The sequence below is a fragment of the Triticum dicoccoides genome, chromosome 6B (genome assembly GCF_002162155.2).
Source record: "Triticum dicoccoides isolate Atlit2015 ecotype Zavitan chromosome 6B, WEW_v2.0, whole genome shotgun sequence".
NCBI lineage: Eukaryota > Viridiplantae > Streptophyta > Magnoliopsida > Poales > Poaceae > Triticum > Triticum dicoccoides.
In genome coordinates this window covers 140,109,568-140,131,423 of record NC_041391.1, presented here as the reverse complement: position 1 = coordinate 140,131,423, position 21,856 = coordinate 140,109,568, and positions in this window count along the sequence as shown.

Sequence of the window (21,856 nt, the reverse complement as noted above, 5' to 3'; positions counted from 1 at the left end):
GCGGCTGGACTTCCCTTGCAAGGAAAAGACTTGGATTCACGTCCAAAACCCTAGTCAAATTCGGATTGGTTATGTCTGAACTTTCCAAAACTGTTCGGTTTAAACTGGCTGCATCTTGTGGGTAATTTTTATGGTGGTAAACGACCACGGATGGAAACGAGCCCAAAAGCAATTTTAACAATTTCGACAATACGAACAATTTTCATGTTGAACATTTTCTGATTAGAGGTCATCTTGAGAGACAAATCGGTCGCGCAAACTATTATTCGCGCTACCCATCAGACAGGGTGTCTAGTGGGGCGCGCCAGTTTTTGCCTCCTGACAGAGATGTATTCCGATCGCTCTAACTTTTGCATATAAACTCATATTGGAACTATTTTTATATCAAAATTGATCGTTTTGACGAGACGAAGACAATCTATGTAGATCATTTTTTCATTGGAGGTCGTCTTCGGGGTTTAATCGGTCAAATTGTACTCTAAATATAAGATCTTAGTACTTTGAGCATAGTTTCGGCCTTTGAGATAAAATCAGATGGCGATGACCCAAACTTCAAAGATGTTCATATCCACAATACGGAACTCTTTCATGTAAAACACTTCTCCATTTGAGGCCATCTTAAATAAGTTCTTTATTGTGCAAAAATCTGGTGTCAATACATGCCCCCCTGTTTTTCGGCAAAGCATGTGTGCCGAAAAATAACTTGCACATAGCTTGCTCTAAGGACGATGGCAGCACTCCATCGGCCATTTTGCATATTCTTGGGACGATAAGTTTATATCGGCCATTGCTTTTGTGAATATTTTGATGCAAGCTTGGGCTCAACTTCATTAATCCGACTATAAAGTTCCATTGATATGCATGTCAAAACCATCCATCAACCATATTGTTCACCCTTTTGCTAGGATCTTGCAGATAATCAACAATGAACTTTTTCGAATCCTTACTTTGCCTGCATAAAAAATTTATTAGTGCCGAGGTGGTTAGCTCCAATTCGGCCTTACCTATGTTGGCAAGAATAAGCATCTGTTATTGATAGACGTGCAATAAACCATGACCAACATGGTAGCCGTATGTTTGCTATGCCAACCCTCTCCAATATTCATGCCTAGACATATGATTAATTTTAAAGCAACCCAATGTAAATTTTGCATCTAGACATACCCCAAGATAAACTATAAGTGATTCGTCAAAACATAACCCTTAAATATTTGTTGCACTACTCATGGTGAATCACCAAAAGCCTCAATATGTTTATCACATATGGCAAAAGTTCCAAACCGAATAACATTGCATATTTGGCTTTGATTATTGTGCAATAAATATTTTAAGAGGCATGAGGTTTCACAGAACAACACTATATGGAGATATATAAACAGCACCAACACCGTGGCCATTGTTATAAATTCAACTATCAAAACATAATCTCCATAGTACTTGTCTCACTCTCCAATCGAACTAAGGACGATGTTAGAATACTACATCGGCCAGGCATTGACATACTCTTAAGACAATAGGTAAATATCTGCCATTACCATGTAAACTTCACTCAAAGCACATATAGCCGAAACAAACAAACGAAATGTCAAATCAAGTATTTCAGCCCTTTGGATCAGCAACAAACTTATAGCTAACCAAATGTATAGTGACTTGGTAATACCCTTTCATGATGTAAGAAATTATATTGCATTTATGGATTAAAATGAGCCCATTGAGGGTTACCAATCATACCTGATGATGAATTCCATGGCATAAACGTTAATGGCATAGTTGAAGAATATGGATAATGTGTAGACCGAAGATGCTGAAACCTTCAGCTTGGTCCTTCATAGTTTTCACTCTTTACATTCTTCACCTTTGTCGCACTTCTTGTAATGAAAGCTTGCACATAATTCTTATTTTGAGCACTTCCTTTGGGAATCCATGCCATGTTCATATCTTCAAGTTCTTGTGCACTAAGTTTTTGTAATTTCTTATTTTGCCAATATGATAAGCCGACTATGCACCCCGGCTGCGACTTTGTTTGAAGCAATGACAATTCTTGTTTTACCTTGTGCACTTTCAACTTCTTTTCTTCAGATTTGGCACTTTGATTCTCGACAATTGATTGCTTCATCTCATTGCCTTTAGTAGCCAATGTTAACACTTTAATTGGCTATTTATCCTTTAAGATCAAATCTGAATTGGCACTCTTGCGACCATCTTTTTTAACTCGATATACTTGTTTGATCACTTCTTTCTTCTTTCTTGAGCTCCGGACCGATTCCTTCTTATTGAAACGGTCTTGAACATATGAATGCTTATTGAACACTGATCTTCTTAGAGCTGCATAATAATGGTGAGATGGTCTAGAATATGATGGAGAATGTGCCACTGTGTCATACCTGTCCCATGATGAATATCGATCTACATGAGCATAGGCAGGCATCCACGACATTAGCATTGGCGATCCAAAATAAGGATATGAACACGTTGCATTAAAATTGTCTTCTTGCCAATACCGATCCTTGGATATGCGCCTAGGGGTGATCTTCATGCTTTTGCATTACTTGACTGATAAGCAGCATTATCTTCACTTTTCTTTTCATATTTATCTAATAACCGTGCAAAAGTGACCTTGGATTTCTTGTACTTGTGCTTATTGCGGCCTTTATCTCCTTTGGTTTTGCTTGAATCGATCTTTGGATTGCTTTGTTGCCCCCCAGTCCTTGGCGTCTTCATCTTATCTTTGATAGAACTCATGCCTTCAAGAATATTTTCATTGTGCTCTTGAACAACTTTTTTACTTGAAAACTTGATCCCATCACCTGTAGTTTTTACCTTCTCATCTTTAAAGGAATCGTCTTGAAGCAGCCGATTCAAAAACTTTTTTCCATTAGGACCAATCGGAATAGATTGGTCATCCCTTGGTGTTTCAACAAATTTTAATCATCCTTTATCAATGGCCGATTTAACTATTTGACGAAACATGTTGCAATCCTCAAAACTATGCTTGGACGAATCATGCAACTTGCAATACATTCGTCCTTGGATTGATGGCTTCACATGGTGATCAAGAACTCTAATGTAATTATTTTTGAGCAACAAATAAAATATTTAATCACACATGCTTGAATTGAAGGTAAACTTTTTATTCTCTAGCCGATCTTGCTGTGAGAACGGCTTTGGAGTTAAGTTAACAAATAGTTCAGATTTTGCATTACCCCATTCAGCTATGCATTGTGTTTTGCACTCTATCTCCGATGACTTTGAAAAGAAAAGTATACTCTCATCGGTTTTCTGAACAGAGTATAACATTGGCTTTAAATTTCTGAAATCAAAGTAGTTAGAATATACATGTCTCAATTGAGCCCATGCATAAGCCAAGTATGAAGCAAGCAAAGATACCCAATTAGATATGAACTTTAAATAAAGCAATGGGAAAAGCTTTGGTTGCAGTAATAAGTCACTATCGGTCTCTTTAAATGGTACAATATATTGACCGATATGCTTTGTAACAATTTTATTGCTAACAAGTAAATTTTCCTTCATCATTGGTCTTTCAAAATTACTTATAAGATCTTTTCTAATAGATGTATCAACAATAAAGTTGCAACCAAATCTAAAAATAGGTAAATCACTTGCTAGACATACCTCTTTGAATATGTTGGGAGAGCATGAAAATGGTGTAATTTGAATGATACTTTGTTCCGCTTTCAGTTGGCTCCACAACGCCTTGGCATCCTCTTTTTCTTCAATAGATTCGGCAGATATAATATTTGATTCGGCTTTTTCAATAACCAAATTTTTCTTTCTTACCTGAATCAATACTTTTATCTTTTTGAATTTGCAAGGCCTTTCGCTCTTGTCTAATTTTAGCCCACATATCATCTTGGCAAGCTTTAAACTTTTTTATCTCAATTTCCATCCACTCCTCATGAGATTGCCCCCCAATACTTTGAGACACTTCTGGCAATGAGGTGCCGAAACTTTGCAATTGTTTAGGGGGTACACTAGATGGTACAACATTGGGCGAATGCATCATTTGCACAACTTTAGCTTTTACACCAACAAAATCATGGGGCTTCCCGCCTTCTATTAGTTCCTGTCGAATGGAGTTGCGCCAATCCCAAGAAAATGTAAGCTTGTTCTCAATTACCCAGTCTAGATATGGTTGCCCCCGATGCTTTTAGACTCTTTTGGCAATGAGATGATGCCGAAATTTCGTAATTGTGTAGGGGGGACATGATATGCCACGATAGTAGGTGAAGGCATTTGTGCTACTGTAGAAGTTTCACTTATTCGGCCATGACCATTAAGGTGCGGAGCAGAATTATGGACATCAACAATTGCGTATGGTGCCAAAAAACTAGTAGCATGAGGTGTAGCATATGATGTTTGAGGGTAATTGGCCGAATAACTAGTAGTAGCATGGCCAATTCCCCTATCCACCAGCATATTTGGATTAACATGTTGCAAATTAGTTGCCGATGAATAAAAAGATGAAACACTATGTTGCATGCCATTAAAAGTTCCTACATGGGGTGTTTCAACTTGATTAACCGAACTCATCATGTTGTTAATCAGCATATAGATTTGTGGGGTTGCCGATGCATAGGAGTTGGGATACATATGTTGCATGTTGCTAAAATTATATAAAGTTGAAGCATGAAGATTATTCTGAATCGGCTGCTGCTCATAATTAGATGCATGATTGATAAAACTAGGGCTAGACGATACATTATGTTCATTAGATGATCCAGCAACAACATATGTATTATTGGCATCTACATAAGTGAATCGAGTATTCATATTACCTTTGTAGATCGCAAACCCTAGATAACGATCTCTTCGTAGTAAGAACAGACCGGAGACCGTTCAAAGCTTCGTCCCCAGACGAGTCGTCAAAAAGTGTGTTTGCACACAAACACATCACCGTGTACCTCCAACGCTGAGGGTGATGCACCGCAGCTCACGTCGAAGGAGACCCGACCGGAAGCGCGTTACACAGGCAATCCGGCGGGTGCTTTTAAAGACCCGAAAACCCACACGCCCGGGAGGGACCCTGTCTGGGCGCGCGGCGGCTATGGGCTGCCCTAGGTCGACCTGATCGCCCCTAGGGCCTCGTGGTTCGCCGCCCTGCAACAAGAAGAACAGACGAAGAACAAGGAAGAAGAAGAACTAGGGTTAAGGAGAAAAGATAAAAGGTAAAAAGTGGTAGATGATTTGATCGATTGTGTGTTGTTCAATCGACCGTCACCCCTTAGGTATATAAGAGGCGGCTAGACTTTCTGTGCAAGGAAAAAGCTTGGATTCACGTCCAAAACCCTAGTCAAATTCGGATTGATTTTGTTCGAACTTTCCAAAACTGTTCGGTTTAAACTGGCTGTACCTTGCGGGTAATTTTTGAGGGGGTAAACTATATCGGATGGAAACAAGCCCAAAAGATATCTTGACCGTTTCGATGATACGAACAACTTTCATGTTGAACGTTTTCTGATTAGAGATTATCTTGAGGGTCAAATCGGTCGCACAAAATAGGCTATTATTCACGCTATCCATCAGACAGGGTGTCTGGTGGGGCGTGCCAGTTTTTGCCTCTTGACGGGGCTGTATTCCGATGGCTCTAACTTTTGCATATGAACTCGGATTGGAATGATTTTTATATCAAAGTAAATCGTTTTGACGAGACGAAGACAATCCCTGTATATCATTTTTCCATTTGAGATCGTCTTCGGGGCTTAATCGGCCAAACTGTACTCTGAATATAAGATCTTAGTACTTTGAGCATAGTTTCGGCCTTTGAGATGAAATCGGATGGCGATGACCCAAACTTCAAAGATGTTCATATCAACAATATGAAACTCTTTCATGTAGAATACTTCTTCATTTGATTCCATCTTAAATAAGTTCTTGACTATGCCAAAATCTAATGTCAACACATGTGAAAAGGCATTGAAGTACTCAAAAGATAAATTAAGATGGGAACTGAACATGGCATGCTCGAATCCAGCCAGGACAAGGACCAGGGAACTCATATGCATTACTGACTAACTCGAGATCTTCTGCTAAGGCTAGCCATAACAAAGAGTATTATACACTAATAACATACACATATCCCTAGACTATGTTAGTACTACCTCCTAGTAGGTAGTAACATAAATGTGGTAACATGCACAACTTCATTTATTAGGTTATAGACTCATATTGCATTGGGACATGTGATGTTATAGTAACTAGCTAAGTTACTCAAACTACCTCTCTTTCCTTATTAACTTATTGCCACATAAGCAAATTTGCTGAGTTGGACTCAATGTTACTACTGAAGTTCCTCCCACTGTGGCTAGTCTAAACTAGTCTAGTCCTCTCCCTAGTCTTACATGCTCTATTAATGCATCTCGTTCTTTCGACTGCACGATAGACACACGTAACCAAGTAAGGAGACAGATAGGTTCGTCAAAATAGATTAAAACATGTACTTCCTCCATTTCACAATGTAGTGTGTATAGATTTACTTTTTGAAAAATCAAACTTTACAAGCTCTGACTAAGTTTTAGAGAAAAACATATACAACTAGAGTATCAAATACGTATCATTAGATACATCACATGACGTACTTTCATATCGTATATATTTAGTATTGCATATATAAATAATTTTTTCTATAAACTTGGTCAAAGTTTTTAAAATTTTATTTTTGGAAAATCTATATGCACTACATTATGGAACGGAGAACATGTACATTTTTTTGCGAGAAAACTTTCAATCTATTCATCTTCAATCATGGTAATACAATGAATACCAGAAATAATAAAAATTACATCTATATCCGTAGGCCACCTAGGGACGACTACAAGCATTGAAGCTAGCCGAAGGCGCGCCGCTGTCATCGCCCTATCTCGCCGGAGCTGGGCAAAACATGTTGTAGTAGACGGTCGGGAAATCGCCGTGCTAAGGCCACATAGGACCAGCACAGCAAAACAACAACCGCCGCCTATGAAGAGTAGCTTAGATCGGAAGAATACAACTTGAAGAAACACAAACATAGACGACCTACGACCAGATCCGAGCAAATCCACTAAGGACATATCCTCCGGACATACATCTCCACGCGCTCATCGACGATGCTAGACACACCACCGGAACGAGGGCTGCGCAAGGAGAATTTTATTCCGTCTTCAGGGAGCTGCCGCTGTCTCGTCTTCCTGAGCAGGATACAAACCCTAACAAAACAAAAAAAACATCTAAAAACAGAGCCCTTCTGCCGGCAAGGGCCTGGATCCACCGCACTGTCATGGCCTTAAAGTAACCGGAGATAAGGCGAACTGACGATGGCGCCGGCGGGAGGCAGAGGAGCTTTTCTTGGGGGAGGAGGCGTCTTGGAAAGTCTAACATTTACTTATTTTTAAGAGACAAGAGCATCTACAACCATGAACCCCAAATCAGCCTCGAACGGCCGGGCGGACCGCCCGGTCACTGACCGATCATGAAATTTCGCCCCAGCCAAACACCTCAAACGGGCCTCAAATGCGCGGACTGATCGGCACACCTCATATCCAGTCAAAATATGGACGGATATGGGCACACCCGCCACGTCGGACCTGGCCTACACTGGCCCACCCGGCACCTTCCGAATGGTGTCGGGTTTCGGGCTCCGATGAGGAAGAGTAGAGCAGGGGGACGACGGCGCCTTGAGTCCCATGAGCCGGCTTGTGTCCCATGCCCTACTTTACCTTGCCGACGACCGGACTAACATTCTGAGGAGCGCAGCTGGCCGCGGATGTCGTGGTCCTAAGACTGACAGTAGAAAGGGGGGTAGGTATGGAGAGGCAAGATCTCAGCTATGGTGAAGGTGTACACACAGGATTTACGAGTTCAGGCCCTTCGCGGAGGAAGTAATAGCCCTACATCTGGGTGCCCGAAGGCAGTCGACTGGATTATATGTGTGTAGTGTTACAGGGGGGTGCTAACCCTTGTGCCAGAGAAGAGGGGTGGCTTATATAGAGTGCGCCAGGACCCCAACCATCCTCCATTAAAGGGGTTCAATGTACGTAAAGACAGGGCGTTACTGGTAGCGCCAACTACAAGTGCTATTAATGACCTTTAAGACTCCAGAGCGAATGCCTGACCGTTGCAGTGTTGAGTGACTCCTGGTCTTCAGTAGGTCGAGTGGCTCCTTGTATGGTCGAGGGACATCAGGTAAGAAGGGTACCCGAGTGATATGATTGGTCGAGTGGATTGCACTCGACACCTTTGACTGGGGGTTCTTTGTCGTCTCTTGGACTTCTTTGCTTCTAGGGTAGTGACCTTGGGTAGGGCGTATAGGTCAGGCCTATGACCCTATCCCGGGTCTGTATCCTCATCAATAGCCCCCGAATGGATTAAGGTCCAAGTGGAAAGTAGGTTGAAGTTGAACTTGCTGTGAGCTTTGCGTCTCGCGAGTGTTTCACGCAGGACGGAGAACTCCTGTTGAAACTTCAGCTTCGATTTAGTCGCCTTGATCGATTCAGAAAATCTTGAGTGAACTTGTGACATCATCTGTCGAGTATTGCTTTGGGGCACAGAATCTTTGGCGCGATTGATTCCAGTATATCCCGGATTTCACAGGATTCGAAATTTCGCGGAAGCACGCGGGACGGAGCACACGAAGTAAGCGGGGTGGATAAACAGGAGTGCCTCGATCTCCATGCCACCTTTTCACCACATACGATGCGCGTGACTGTTTTGGGATTTGACAGAATTTTCTGGTCCCACGCATCAGCCACTCGGAGGCGGTCCTTTATAAGGCGATGGAGCCGAGGTGTCTGTACTGTGCGCGCCTGTTTTCTCTCTTCTTCCTCCGCTTCTCAACCACATCCGGCTCCTCCACTCTCGATGCCGCTGCTCCGCCACTATGGTGAAGGACAAGACGACGGCATTGGAATGCACAAAGAAGGCGACGAGGGCGGCGAAGGGCAAGAAGCAGAATCGCGGGTCGTCGTCATGCTCGGGACTGCCGCCAGGTTGGATCCAAGGTGATTGGACCCAGTCTTCGCTCCGGCAGGAAGATCTGGATGAGATGGTGGAGTCTGAGCTGATCGCTAAGGGTGGAGCAAGGCTGGCTGAGGGAGAGTCAGAGCGGCAACCTCGGCCGGGTGAGTGTGTACTGCTCGCTACCCACGTCGACCGGGGCTTCTCGCTTCCTCCGCACCCCTTCTTCCGGGGATTCTTGAATTTCTTCGCTGCCCAACTCCATCACTTTTCTCCCAATACCATCACGTACCTTGTTGCCTTCGTGTCTATGTGCGAAAACTTTCTTGGGTGTCGACCACACTGGGGTCTTTTCAAGCATATTTTCACCATCCGTTCTCAGTCGGTAAAGAAAGCAAATACGAGCGATGAGAAAACCCATGTCATTGAGATGTGTCGGGGTTTGGGTATCCAAAAAAGGCAGAGGAGCTCTTTCCCTTCCATGAGTCTCCCTGAACGGTTGGAGGCTGGCAGTCGACCTGGTTCTACTGCCAGGACCTCGCAACCCAAGGTCAGTCAGCCAGACTTCCCCACTTCACCTTTGACCATGTCCAGACTCCTTCCTCGCTGAAAGTGACTGCTGTTGAGAACGTGGAGACAAACATGCTAGTTCAGAGGGTGGTCCAAGTGATCAACAAGGGTGTCACCGGTATGGATCTGCTGGAAGTATTTCTCAGTCGACGCATCCAGCCCCTCTAGGCTCGTGACCATCCCAAGTGGATGTACTCTGGGGCTGATGACACTGCTCGGGTTCATCCGGAGGAAGTGCCAGCCAAGACCGTGGCCATGTGGTTGAAGAGCATTACAGGCAACAAGGACAACCCCAGACGAGCCAGGAGAGTCGTCCCCTTCAGTGATGACAATCAGCCCGATAAGGTGTGTTCTTCATTCTGACTGTTTTTGCATATACATTCCGACTGCTCTTGAGCTCGACTGACTTTCACTCGACTTCTTGTCTTGTAGGTTTTTACGGACATGTATTCGATGCCCAATGGTGAACAAGTTCTGGAGCAAGGCCAGGAGGGAGAGGCCAGTATGGAGGAGAGCGGTGAGTGGGAATCTTCAGATGATGATGACGAGGAGGAGAGCGAGGAGTCAGACGATGAGGAGGCGGTCGACTCACCGCCCCGCTCCGAACACCGATCCAAGCAACACCATGACCCGGCAGGAGGGCGTGGAAAGAACGTGGCTCCAAGCACCCAAACGCAGAAGCGCACTCGGACGTCGACTCCGGAGCCAGCAGAGAAGGTCGCCAAGCAGCCCAAGGTCGCTCCTCCTAAGACTCGGAAGACTCTGCCGAGGATCAAGATGGACGTCCCTGTTGCCTCAGGTTGAGCATCTTTCTTGTGTTTATCCAGGCCGACTGATACTTCCGTTCTGACCGAATGGATCATGTCCCTTTCCAGCCCAACCTCTGCTGCGACTGACATGGATATTGACAAGGCTCCAGGAGACAAGGAGACCGGCGACACAGCCACCTCCCGAGCTGGTAAGTCCGCTCCACCAGAACTCGCTTAGTCGATTGAGTTGTGGTCAGTTGAATTTCTGAAGTTTTTCTTTTGCCGCAGTTTCACGAGACATCGTCGTGCTTCCTGAAGAAGAAGAAGAAGAAGAAGTGCCTCTACATGAGAGGAGGAAGAGAGGCAGGGGTTCAAGCAGGAGAGGGCTTGAAGTTCAAGTCCCTCAGTCAACGCCGGTGCTTGAGGCGGTGGTCGAGCGATCCAGAGATCTGGTTCGGACCAACGTCACATTCGCCAACCCGCTGATGACTAATCACCCATCGGGGTCGACTGTTCCTGTTCCTGCTGCTCCGGTGCAACTCCCCGCATCTGACCCAGCGGCTGCTTGGGCCGCCTTGGAGCCATCACTTTTGACTGCATACCAGACCCCGGATGACTCGCCAAGTGCTGCCAGGGAGGCTCTTCGCCAGGTGAACCTTGTTATGGAGCAGGTGAAGGTGATGCATGAGGCCATCCAGGTGGCCTATAATGATAGCACCGCTCTGCAAACCAATTTCAAGGTCAGTGATCTCCCGGCTGAACTTTTGAATGCTGTCCAAAATGTGAACCTACTATCATGAGTCTATGTTTCATATCCGATCGCCCACTAGGGTGTGCTTGCTTTAGAGTTCTAAGAGATCTTCCACTCCACTCTACTCGTTCCGAGTCTTAATGTTTTGTCCAAACCAGTGGGGGCCCGCAGAATGCACCCACTGGGTGTAGTCCCCGAGACCACGGTCGACTGCTGGCAGTCGACTGAGGTCTGAGAATCTACTTTTGTTGTTTTTTTGACTCACGCTGGGCAGACCATGTCGAGTGTTTTACTAGGTCAGTGGGGGCACGCTAAGTGCACCCACTGAGTGTAGTCTCCGAGACAACTGTTGAATATGTGATTCGGCAGTAGTCTTAGAGTAACTTTCACTGTCATTGTCTTTTGTTTCTGTCGACTGGCATATCTCTCTCGCTGACTTCAGAGGTCTTGTGATCTTGGAGCTCGACTTTCTGAGTTAAACAAGAAGCACATCAGCCTCGAACATGATCTTGAACTGGGGAAGAAGAACCTCAAGACTACTCAAGAAGAAACTGCCATCATGGAAGGTAACCAATCGACACTTGCCCACCTTGTGGCTTGCGGCTTTTCAGTGTTATTACTTTCAGTTTCTTTGAACCGAATGACTTCACATGAGCATATGTGCATAGTGAAAACCGTCAGCTTCAAGCTCGTCTGAAGAGTGTTGTTTCTTTAGAGAAAATGAAGGAAGCTCTGGAGAAGAAGGATCTGGATCTTGCTGCTGCTCAGAAGGAAGCACGAGAGAAGACAGCGCTTGCGGACAAGAAGCTGGCTTCAGTTGGCAAATTGGAAGAGGAGAACTCGAAGCTGAAGACTGCCATCTCTGAAGCCAATTAGGAAGTTGAGCAACTGAAAAAGGACAAGGAGAACCTGACCAACGAAGTCGGAAGCCTCAGAGCCAAGACGAGCAAAATGGAGTCCTATTTGGGGCAACTTGCTGCGAGACTAGTCCTGAAGCTCGAAGGTATCACCACTCGATTGGTTAATTGCCGTCGACTAGAATATTTTGTTATATTGTCGACTCACCACTTTTCCTGATTGTGCAGAACTTTGTCAGGGTTTTCAAGCTGAGACTGGGTGGGTCGAGACGGGTCTCAACCCCATCAATTGCCCTGTGAAAGATGATGTTGCGATGAACTTGTTGCGGTTGAAATCACGCATGGAAAGTGTTGTCGCTTATCTGGCTCGGCTGAAGACGATGATGACTCAGGTTGATGCCGAACTCTAGCCCCAGGCGGAGCTTTCACAAGATCTTGAATCGTTGATGACTCGACTGAATCAGATCCCTGGCCGAGTGCAGGAATGGAAGAAGTCTGTTACGTCTCCGTTGTATCTATAATTTTTGATTGTTTCATACCAATATTATTCAACTTCCATATACTTTTGGCAACTTTTTATACTATTTTTGGGACTAACATATTGATCCAGTGCCCAACTTTCATATCCTGTTTGTTGCATGTTTTATGTTTCACAGAAACCCAATATCAAACGGAGTCCAAATGGGATAAAACGGACGAAGAATTATTTTGGAATATTTGTGATTTTTGGGAAGTAAAATCAACGCGAGACGGTGCCCGAGGGGGCCATGAGATAGGGGGCGCGCCCCAGGGAGGCAGGAGCACCCTGGACTCTCTTGGGCACCCCCGTAAGGCAGTTGCCGCTCTTCTTTTGCCGCAAGAAAGCTAATTTTATGAGAAAAATCTGGGCGAAAAATTCACCCCAATCGGAGTTATGGATCTCCGGATATAAAAGAGGGGATAATTAGATTTATGCCCCTAGTGGGATCCCACTCGTCTGTTTTACCCCTAATTCCCAAAAGTCCCCGGTTTTGTCCAAGTCACTTTGCTCCTCTTATGCTTTAGCCCTTTGACCGTTTGACCGTCAGTTTGAAAACTTCATAACTAATTCATACTAAATCAGAAAAATGCAAATAAGATACCAAAATATTCATAAAAACATCACCTATACGTAAGTGTCATTTGCATTCATGGAAAAAGTGTTGGAAAGTGCACATCCAAGTTTTAGGTCTTTTGATACCATCATGAATAGTAAACTCTAAAAAAATCAAAAAAAATATTGTGGCAAAGAACGACAAATGTTCTAAGTGCTTGCCAGGTTTCATTAGGGAACGACATTCATGGAAGTCGTGGCAAAAAAGTAATCTATTTTGGAGTGCTGGTTGTTTTTTTGCGCGACACCCACGAAAGTTATTCCCTGATGAAACTTGGCAGGCACTTAAAACATTTGTCATTCTTTGCCACCAAATTTGTTTTGAAATTTTTTGAATTTTTTTAGAGTTTACTATTCATGGTGGTAGCATAAGAGCTAAAACTCGGATGGGCACTTTCCAACACTTTTTTCATGAATGCAAATCACACTGACATATAGGTGATGTTTTTTTAAACATTTTGGTCTCTTATTTGCATTTTTCTGATTTAGTATGAATTAGTTATGAAGTTTTCAAACTGAAGGTCAAACGGTTAAAGGGCAAAAGCATAAGAGGAGCAAAGTGACTTGGACAGAACCGGTGACTTTTGGGAATTAGTGGTAAAACTGACGATTGGGACCCAACTAGGGGCATAAATCTAATTATCCCATAAAAGAAACGGTGGAAGGGCAGAATCTGAGAACGCAGAAACAGAGAGAGACAGAGAGACAGATCCAATCTCGGAGGGGCTCTCGCCCCTCCCACGCCATGGGAGCCAAGGACCAGAGAGGAAACCCTTCTCCCATCTAGGGAGGGGGTCAAGGAAGAAGAGGAAGAAGGGGAGCTCTCTCCCCTTGCTTCCGGTGGCGCCGGAACACCGCCGGCGGCCATCATCATCACCGCGATCTACACCAACACCACCATCATCTTCACCAACATCTGCATCACCTTCCCCCTTCTATATGCAGCGGTCCACTCTCCCTCAACCCGCTGGACCCTCTACTTGAACTTGGTGCTTTATGCTTCATATTATTATTCAATGATGTGTTGCCATCCTATGATGTCTGAGTAGATTTTCATTGTCCTATCAGTGATCGATGAATTGCTATGATTGATTTGAGTTGCATGTTTTATTATTGGTGCTGTCCTATGGTGCTCTCCATGTCGCACAAGCGTGAGGGGTCCCCGCTGTAGGGTTTCCAATATGTTCATGATTTGCTTATGGTGGGTGGCGTGAGTGACAGAAGCACAGACTCGAGTGAGTAGGTTGTTTGCGTATGGGATAAAGGGGACTTGATACTTTAATGCTATGGTTGGGTTTTACCGTAATGATCTTTAGTAGTTGCTGATGCTTGCTAGAGTTCCAATCATAAGTGCATATGATCCAAGAAGAGGAAGTATGTTAGCTTATGCCTCTCCCTCAAATAGAATTGCAATAGTGATTACCGGTCTAGTAACGTAGTCAATTGCTTAGGGACAATTTCACAACTCCTACCACCACTTTTCCACACTCGCTATATTTACTTTATTGCATCTTTATCTAAACAGCCCCTACTTTTTATTTACGCGTTCTTTATATTCTTGCAAACCTATCCAACAACACCTACAAAGTACTTCTAGTTTCATACTTGTTCTAGGTAAAGCAAACACTAAGCGTGCGTAGAGTCGTATCAGTGGCAGATAGGACTTGAGAGAGTATTTGTTCTACCTTTAGCTCCTCGTTGGGTTCGACACTCTTACTTATCGAAAGAGGCTACAATTATCCCCTACACTTGTGGGTTATCAAGACCTTTTTCTGGCGCCGTTGCCAGGGAGTCATAGCATGGGGTGAATATTCTCGTGTGTGCTTGTTTGCTTTATCACTAAATAATTTTTATTTGCTGTTCTTAGTTGTTTTCTATCTTTAGTTATGGGTAGGAAACGCAAAATACCAAAAAAGTAGTTGTACCTACTGAACCAGTGGTTGAAGAACCACTCAAAATCTATCACACTCCTGAAGCTTTTTACTTGGATCATCTTCGATCCCTTTGTGCTCGTGCTGAAACCCCCACTAGCTTAGTCGAGGGCAAATCTTTAGATGAGCATGCTTGTTATGCGCGACACCGTATATCTGAAAAAGGGAAACTTTTACTGGATCAAATTCATCGTTTGCAATGCTATGCTTGGACTTTATGTGAAATATGTGATGTTACTTGTTGTTCTGAAAACCCTAAGAAACACCTTCCCTACCAATGCTTGTTTAGTGATAATGGAATCGTATCTTCATATGCTAAGGGTGTTTATAATTACTATGATGTTCAACAAATTGAAGAATTTATTGCTTTTAAGGGTGCTTATGAAATTGCTTCTTTGATTGAAAAGTATGATGCTACTCTCTACAAATCTGAAATTTTTTCCATACTTGAATATTGTTATGATAATTATGCTTCTAATGCCTATGATAAACTATATATTGAGGACTCCTCCGTTGTCCAAGAAGAGACTAATATTTTGCAGGAGTCTGTGGAAGAAGAAATTGATGAAACTGTGAGCTCATTGGATGAAAAAGATGATGAGGAGAGCAAAGAACAAAAGGAGGAAGCGTGGATTAGCTACCCTTGCCCACCTTCTAATGAGAGTAACTCTTCAACTCATACATTGTTTAATTCCCCTTCGTGCTTACCGAAGGATAATTGCTATGATGATTGTTATGATCCCATTGATTTTCTTGAAATATCCCTTTTTGATGATACTTGCTATGATTGTGGCCAAGATGCCAATATGAATTATGCTTATGGAGATGAACTTGCTATAGTTCCTTATGTTAAACAAGAAATTGTTGCTATTGCACCCACACATGATAGTCCTATTATCTTTTTGAATTCTCCCTACCACACTATATCGGAGAAGTTTGTGCTTATTAAGGATTATATTGATGGGTTGCCTTTTACCATTGCACATGATAATTTTGATAGATATAATATGCATGTGCTTGCTGCTCCTACTTGCAATTATTATGAGAGAGGAACTATATCTCCACCTCTTTGTGTTTCCAATATGATAAAATTGCAAGAAACTACTTATACTATGCATTGGCCTTTACTTGGTGTGCATGAATTATTCTTTTATGACATGCCAATGCATAGGAAGAGAGTTAGACTTCGTTGTTGCATGATTTATGTTACATTGTGCTCACAACTAAATCACAAATCATTGTTAATTAAAATTGGCTTTGATATACCTTGGGATCCGGGTGGATTCATTACTTGAGCACTATATGCCTAGCTTAATGGCTTTAAAGAAAGCGCTGGCAGGGAGACAACCCAAAAGTTTTAGAGAGTCATTTATTTCTGTTGAGTGCTTTCTTATAGTTTAAAAACAAAAAAAACTAAAGAGGGGAACCCAAAACTTTTCAATAAGGAAAGTGAAAGTGAGAGAGACAAGCATGGTTGAAGTGGGAGAGCTCCTTGAAGTTTGTTCATGCTCACGGAAACTTTCTGAATCTTAATTACAGAAACTTTTCATCAAAAATAATTATACCCTTGTACAATTCCTTTGTATTATAAAAATAATGTGCTAAGGTTTGCCTTTAGGGTGTTTACAATGCTTGTTGGTTTGTACGGTGCAGGACAGAAACTTTGGCTATAGTGCGCGATTTTAAATTTTTAACTGGAACATCAAATGGTTCTGATTCTTTTTGGCACTGTCTTTCTGTACAAATTTTTTATTTGTCCTAATTTCTGTAGAATTTTTGGGGTACCAGAAGTATGGTGAATGTTCAGATTTCTACAGACTGTTCTGTTTTTGACAGATTCTGTTTTTGATGCATAGTTTGCTTGTTTTGATGAATCTATCAATTTATATCAATGGATTAAGCCATGGAAAAGCTATATTACAGTAGAAACAATGCAAAAACAAAATATGAATTAGTTTCAACAGTACTTAGAGTAGTGATTTGCTTTATTATACTAATGGATCTTACCGAGTTTTCTGTTGAAGTTTTGTGTGGATGAAGTGTTTGATCGAGGAGGTCTCGATATGAGGAAAAAGAAGAGAGGCAAGAGCTCAAGCTTGGGATGCCCAAGGCACCCCAAGTAAATATTCAAGGAGACTCAAGCGTCTAAGCTTGGGGATGCCGGCATCCCCTCTTTCTTCAACAAGTATCAATATATTTTCGTATTCGTTTCGTTCAAGCGATATGTGCAAGTCTTGGAGCGTCTTTTGCATTTAGTTTTCATTTTTTTCTCTTATGCACCATGCTGGTATGAGATAGTCCTTGGTTGATTTATAGAATGCTCATTGCACTTCACTTAAATCTTTTGATTATGGCTTTATAGAATGCTTCATGTGCTTCACTTATATCATTTGAAGTTTGGATTGCCTGTTTCTCTTCATATAGAAAACCGCCATTTGTAGAATGCTCTTTTGCTTCACTTATAATTGTTAGAGCGTGGGCATATCTTTTGTAGAAAGAATTAAACTCTCTTGCTTCACTTATATCTATTTAGAGAGATGACAGGATTGGTCATTCACATGGTTAGTCATAAAATCCTACATAAACTTGTAGATCACTGAATATGATATGTTTAATTCCTTGCAATAGTTTTGGGATATAAAGATGGTGATATTAGAGTTATGCTAGTGGGTAGCTGTGGATTGTAGAGACACTTGTGTTGATGTTTGCAAGTCCCGTAGCATGCACGTATGGTAACCGTTGTGTGACAAATTTGAAGCATGGGGTGTTTCTTTGATTGTCTTCCTTATGAGTGGCGGTCGGGGACGAGCGATGGTCTTTTCCTACCAATCTATCCCCCTAGGGGCATGCGTAGTAGTACTTTGCTTCGAGGGCTAATAAACTTTTGCAATAAGTATATGAGTTCTTTATGACTAATGTGAGTCCATGGATTATACGCACTCTCACCCTTCCACCATTGCTAACCTCTCTTGTGCCGCGCAACTTTCACCGGTACCATACACCCACCATATACCCTCCTCAAAACAGCCACCATACCTACCTATCATGGCATTTCCATAGCCATTCAGAGATATATTGCCATGCAACTTCCATCATCATCATATACATGACTTGAGCATTCATTGTCATATTGCTTTGCATCATTGTAAGATAGCTAGCATGATGCTTTCCTGGCTTGTCCATTTTTTGATGTCATTGCTATGCTAGATCATTGCACATCCCGGTACACCGCCAGAGGCATTCATATAGAGTCATATCTTTGTTCTAGTATCGAGTTGTAATATTGAGTTGTAAGTAAATAAAAGTGTGATAATCATCATTATAGAGCATTGCCCCATAAAAAATAAAAAAATAAAAAAAGGGAGGCCAAAGAAGCCCGCCCAAAAAAAAAAAAATAAGAGGGGCAATGTTACTATCCTTTTACCACACTTGTGCTTCAGATTAGCACCATGTTCTTCATATAGAGAGTCTCATATGTTATCACTTTCATATACTAGTGGGAATTTTCATTATAGAACTTGGCTTGTATATTCCAACGATGGGCTTCCTGAATTGCCCTAGGTCTTCATGAGCAAGCAAGTTGGATGCACACCCACTTAGTTTCTTTTGTTGTGCTTTCATACACTTATAGATCTTAGTGCATCCGTTGCATGGCAATCCCTACTCCTCGCATTGGCATCAATTGATGGGCATCTCCATAACCCGTTGATTAGCCGCGTCGATGTGAGACTTTCTCCCTTTTTTGTATTCTCCATATAAACCTCCACCATCATATTCTATTCCACCTATAGTGCTATATCCATGGCTTGCGCTCATGTATTGCATGAGGGTTGAAAAAGCTGAAGCGCGTTAAAAAGTATGAACCAATTGCTCGGCTTGTCATCGGGGTTGTGCATGATGGGAGCATTTTGTGTGACAAAAATGAAGCATGGCCAAAATATATGATTTTGTAGGGATAAGCTTGCTTTGGCCATGTTGTTTTGAAAAGACATGATTGCTTTATTAGTACGCTCGAAGTATTATTGTTTTGATGTCAAATGATTGACTATTGCTTTGAATCACTCGTGTCTTAATATTCATGCCATGATTAGATATATGATCAAGATTATGCTAGGTAGCATTCCACATCAAAAATTATCTTTTTTATCATTTACCTACTCGAGGACGAGCATGAATTAAGCTTGGGGATGCTGATATGTCTCCGTCGTATCTATAATTTTTGATTGTTTCATGCCAATATTATTCAACTTTCATATACTTTTGGTAACTTTTTATACTATTTTTGGGACTAACATATTGATCCAGTGCCTAGTGCTAGTTCCTGTTTGTTGCATGTTTTATGTTTCGCAGAAACCCAATGTCAAACGGAGTCCAAACGGGATAAAACCGACGGAGAATTATTTTGGAATATTTGTGATTTTTGGGAAGTAAAATCAACGCGAGACGGTGCCCGAGGGGTTCACGAGACAGGGGGCATGCCCCAGGGAGGCAGGCGTGCCCTGGACTCTCCTGGGCACCCCCTAAGGCGGTTGATGCTCTTCTTTTGCCGCCAGAAAGCTAATTTTATGAGAAAAATCTGGGCGAAAGATTCACCCCAATCGAAGTTACGGATCTCCGGATATAAAAGAAATGGTGGAAGGGCATAATCTGAGAATGCAGAAACAGTGAGAGACAGACAGACAGATCCAATCTCGGAGGGGCTCTCACCCCTCCCACGCCATGGGAGCCAAGGACCAGAGGGTAAACCCTTCTCCCATCTAGGGAGGAGGTCAAGGAAGAAGAAGAAGAAGAAGGGGGGCTCTCTCCCCCTTTCTTCCGGTGGCGCCGGAACGCCGCCGGCGGCCATCATCATTACCGCGATTTACACCAACACCGCCATCATCTTCACCAACATCTCCATCACCTCCCCCCTTCTATATTCAGCGGTCCACTCTCCCGCAACCCGCTGTACCTTCTACTTGAACATGGTGCTTTATGCTTCATATTATTATCCAATGATGTGTTGCCATCCTATGATGTCTGAGTAGATTTCCATTGTCCTATCGATGATTGATGAATTGCTATGATTGGTTTTAGTTGCATGTTTTATTATTGGTGCTGTCCTATGGTGCTCTCCGTGTCGTGCAAGCGTGAGGGATCCCCGTTGAAGGGTTTGCAATATGTTCATGATTTGCTTATGGTGGGTGGCGGAGTGACAGAAGCACAGACCAGAGTAAGTAGGTTGTTTGCGTATGGGATAAAGGGGACTTGATACTTTAATGCTATGGTTGGGTTTACCTTAATGATCTTTAGTAGTTGCGTATGCTTGCTAGAGTTCCAATCATAAGTGCATATGATCCAAGAAGAGAAAGTATGTTAGCTTATGCCTCTCCCTCAAGTAGAATTGCAATAGTGATTACTGGTCTAGTAACATAGTCCATTGCTTAGGGACAATTTCATAACTCCTACCACCACTTTTCCACACTCGCTATATTTACTTTATTGCATCTTTATCTAAACAACCCCTACTTTTTATTTATGTGTTCTTTATATTCTTGCAAACCTATCCAACAACACCTACAAAGTACTTCTAGTATCATACTTGTTCTAGGTAAAGCGAACACTAAGCGTGCGTAGAGTCGTATCAGTGGATAGGACTTGAGAGAGTGTTTGTTCTACCTTTAGCTCCTCGTTGGGTTCGACACTCTTACTTATCGAAAGAGGCTACAATTATCCCCTACACTTGTGGGTTATCAAAGTCATCTGCTCGTTGTGGCGCTGACGTTGCCCTGTCATTGGTCCGAGTGCACTGCAAGGATGCCAGAGAAGACAAGATGGCGGCCCTCAAGGTCGCGAATACTAAGAAGCACTCCTTCCAATCCTTCTTGGACACCTTACTTGAGGCTGCCACTCGCATTACAGACAGCATTGACCTTGACAGCTTCTGTGATCCAGCCAGCCCTTCTCCTGACGAGTGAAAAACATTATGCTTCACCTTTATTTGCCTTGGAATGCCGAGTGATTTTGTAATCGCTGAAAACTCCTTCCGGCTTGATGCCCGAGCACTTTAATCTGTGGTTCATAACCTTTGGATTTATCTGAACTTGGTTTATCTTTGAATATGTTGTGTTTTGTCTTTGAGTAGAACTTGTTCTTCACTCGGGTTAGCTCTTGTATTTTTGATGTGGTTCTGAGGAAGAGGTCGCAGTTGACCCATTCCTCATCGTCCTTGCAGATCGGATTGGAGCAGCCGTTGGATGAGCCCTTCGGCTGCATTGATCAGCTCATCAGCAAGGCACTCAGCAATGGTCTTGATGTTCGCGAAAGTGGTTTGTCGTGGCGTTAGCTGTTTGACGAGTCCTTGGCAGCATTGATCAGCTCATCAGCAAGGCACTCATCAATGGTCTTGACGTTCCAGAAAGTGATTTGGCTTGGCAACACGCTCAATCTCGTCCTTCTTCTTGATGGTGCAGCTCTGAGGAGGGGGTCGAGGCCTATCTGCACCTTGCTGTCCTTGTGGATCGGAATGGAGCGTATGGCTAAGACCTCGAGTGGGAGGATTGCTCACCAGTCGGTAGGATTTTCATACTTACGCGAGTACGGGACTGCAGCTAAGCCCCCGAGTGTGAGGATTGCTCACCACTCGGTAGTATTTTTCAAACTTAGGCGAGTACTAGGCTGCAGCTAAGCCTCCGGGTGTGAGGATTGCTCGCCACTCGATAGGATTTTTCAAACTTAGGCGAGTACTGGACTGCGGCTAAGCCTCCGAGTGAGAGGATTGCTCACCACTCAGTAGGATTTTTCATATTTTGGCGAGTATGGGACTGCAGCTAAGCCCCCGAGTGTGAGGATTTCTCACCACTCGGTAGGATTTTTCAAACTTAGGCGAGTACTGGACAGCAGCTAAGCCTCCGAGTGTGAGGATTGCTCACCACTTG